A 3,347-nucleotide genomic window follows, 5' to 3' on the forward strand; every position below is an offset into this window, starting at 1 on the left:
GTCCCTCGTTCTTCCGTGCTTCCTCTTTCGGCAAGTCGTTGCGGCACCTTCCCAAAGCGCGCAGACCCGCTAATCGCGACGAGCGCGACGTGGCCGTGCCGCCTTTCCCTCGGCAGCAAGCAAAACGCCTGGCAACATCGACGCTCCCCTAACCGCGATCTCGCACCGTGTTTCGTGTGGCGAATTCAAAAGCCGGCCGGCGCTGCTGCAACCATTACGGTCGGTACGCATACGCCGCGGAGGGCGGGACGGTCATCGGAGCGTGCGGTTCCTCCATCGAGTACTGCGCACCTCGGCCGTCGCATCGCCGTGCCATGACCGGCCGCGCGTCAACGCGAACCGGTGCCAGCGAGATCCCTCGCCTGCAAGAACCGACCGGCAGCCTCCGTCACCCGAGGACGCGGAGGCGCTTGCCGCGGACGGCGGGACGGTATGCACTGGTGCACAGCGGACCCGTCACATCGCCAGTTCCTTGACCGACCGCCGACGCTTGTGCCGTTCCTCTCGTACTTGGCAGTCGCCGCGCGATTGTCGGGTCTCGTTCTTGCACGCTCGAACGGTCGGGAGGGCACTCGGCTGGCGTTTCGGGAACGCGCAGCCTCGCCTTCTACCGACGTAACCACGACTCGCCGTTCGCGCTCCGCCGCTCCTGTTTACAGTACTAGGCGGTCCCGCAGCGGTCGGGTCGCGCATTTCGAGCGCTTCGAGCCACGGTGCAGTGGCGGGTCGAAAGCCGACCTATGAGTGCGTTGCGCCGTTTGTACCCGCGTCCGCCACCTGGCCGACCGTCCAAGGTCGCGGTGTTGGCGTCCGCTGGGCGCAACAATTTGTCACGGGGTGCCGCTCCACATTCAGGCAGCCCCGTGGGGAAAAGCCGACCCCGCGTCCAAACGGGGTCAGCGGCAGAAAGTGTCGGGCGCAGACGCAGCTGAGGCGCTCACCCTTCACAATCCGTTAATGATCCTTCCGCAGGTTCACCTACGGAAACCTTGTTACGACTTTTACTTCCTCTAAATGATCAAGTTTGGTCATCTTTCCAACAGACCGGCGCAACCGAAAGGCCGCGCCGGACATCGGTCCGAAGACCTCACTAAATCATTCAATCGGTAGTAGCGACGGGCGGTGTGTACAAAGGGCAGGGACGTAATCAACGCGAGCTTATGACTCGCGCTTACTGGGAATTCCTCGTTCAAGGGGAACAATTGCAAGCCCCTATCCCAATCACGAAAGAAGTTCCACGGGTTACCCAGTCTTTTCAGACAGGGATAAAGACACGCTGCTTCCTTCAGTGTAGCGCGCGTGCGGCCCCGGACATCTAAGGGCATCACAGACCTGTTATTGCTCTGTTTCGTGCGGCTAGGAGCCGCTTGTCCCTCTAAGAAGGTTGTAAGGTGCTGGGAACCCCGCACCTATTTAATAGGCTAGAGTCTCGTTCGTTATCGGAATTAACCAGACAAATCGCTCCACCAACTAAGAACGGCCATGCACCACCATCCACCGAATCAAGAAAGAGCTCTCAATCTGTCAATCCTCCCAGTGTCCGGGCCGGGTAAGTTTTCCCGTGTTGAGTCAAATTAAGCCGCAGGCTCCACTCCTGGTGGTGCCCTTCCGTCAATTCCTTTAAGTTTCAGCTTTGCAACCATACTTCCCCCGGAACCCAAATACTTTGGTTTCCCGGAAGCTGCCCGCCGAGTCATTTGAGTAACTCAGGCGGATCGCTGGTTGGCATCGTTTATGGTCAGAACTAGGGCGGTATCTGATCGCCTTCGAACCTCTGACTTTCGTTCTTGATCAATGAAAACATTCTTGGCAAATGCTTTCGCAGTAGTTCGTCTTGCGACGGTCCAAGAATTTCACCTCTAGCGCCGCAATACGAATGCCCCCGTCCGTCCCTCTTAATCATTACCTCGTATTCCAAAAACCAACAGAACAGAAACGAGGTCTTGTTCTATTATTCCATGCAAGTTTATTCAGGCGACTCGCCTGCGTTGAGCACTCTAATTTTTTCAAAGTAAAAGCACCGGCCATCTCGAGGCACACAATGAAGTGCACCAAGAAAGAACCGGCATGATGTTCAGTCCGAGCCGTCGCATCGGGTAGATGCACTACTCGTCTGGAACTGAGATCCAACTACGAGCTTTTTAACCGCAGCAGCTTTAGTATACGCTATTGGAGCTGGAATTACCGCGGCTGCTGGGACCAGACTTGCCCTCCAATTGATCCTCGTTAAAGGATTTAGAGTGTACTCATTTCAATTACGGGGCCTCAAAAGAGTCCCGTATTGTTATTTTTCGTCACTACCTCCCCGTGCCGGGAGTGGGTAATTTGCGCGCCTGCTGCCTTCCTTGGATGTGGTAGCCGTTTCTCAGGCTCCCTCTCCGGAATCGAACCCTGATTCTCCGTTACCCGTAACAACCATGGTAAGCAAGTAACCTACCATCGAAAGTTGATAAGGCAGACACTTGAAAGAAACGTCGCCGGCTCGTGGCCATGCGATCAGCACAAAGTTATCCAGAGTCACCACACAATACGGGCCGAAACCCGATCGATCTTGGTCTAATAAAAGCACCCGTTACCCAAAGGGCTCCAGGCTCACTGCATGTATTAGCTCTAGAATTGCCACAGTTATCCAAGTAGGAAGAAACGATCTAAGGAACCATAACTGATTTAATGAGCCATTCGCGGTTTCGCCTTATTTCGGCATGTACTTAGACATGCATGGCTTAATCTTTGAGACAAGCATATGATTACTGGCAGGATCAACCAGGTAATCGTTCGACTGCGCGTCCGTCCTCGCCTTCGGCGGGCCGGACGCAGTCTGTGTGCGGCGGAGGCCACCTTCAGGCGCCCCAACACGCTTATTTTGCACTCCGAGATGACGGCGTTCGAGCTCGCTACGGCACAACCTTCCCGAAAGACGAGTGGGAGCCGTGCGGCAAGAAGCACGTTCATGCTCGCTCTTTTTCGTTGCATCGACTCGGTCGCGCCGTGCGGGTTGCCCAAGCCCGCTGCACTGTCGGTGGACCGGCCGGAACTAGCAACGGAGCCGAGACTGCAAAGCCGCCAGACGACGGGTCACGCCCGCGTCTTCGGCGCTTTCGCATCTGAATCGCCCGAGGACGACACGGAACACACCTCGATATCGTGGTAAAACGGCACCGTCCGACAACCAGCCCCTAACGCATCAAGCGGATGAGGCTGCAGACGACTGCCGTGGATTCCCCTGGAGCAGACCCGAGGACACGCTTGACGAGGCCGAAGCCCGCCGCAAATCAGACACCCGGTCGCTTTCGCGTACGCCGCTCACGAGAACCCCCACATAATAGCAGCGATAAGTACCCAGACCT

At 56.7% G+C, this 3,347-nt stretch overlaps 1 non-coding gene across 1 annotated transcript; it reads right to left on the reverse strand.

Moving 5' to 3' along the window:
• Nucleotides 1-955: 955 nt before the first annotated feature.
• On the reverse strand, nucleotides 956-2,770 carry LOC142791977 (small subunit ribosomal RNA). The gene has a single exon (XR_012890555.1). It is a non-coding gene; the product is annotated as a small subunit ribosomal RNA (ribosomal RNA).
• Nucleotides 2,771-3,347: the final 577 nt, after the last annotated feature.

Source organism: Rhipicephalus microplus, unplaced genomic scaffold (genome assembly GCF_043290135.1).
Source record: "Rhipicephalus microplus isolate Deutch F79 unplaced genomic scaffold, USDA_Rmic scaffold_200, whole genome shotgun sequence".
In the NCBI taxonomy this organism is placed as follows: domain Eukaryota; kingdom Metazoa; phylum Arthropoda; class Arachnida; order Ixodida; family Ixodidae; genus Rhipicephalus; species Rhipicephalus microplus.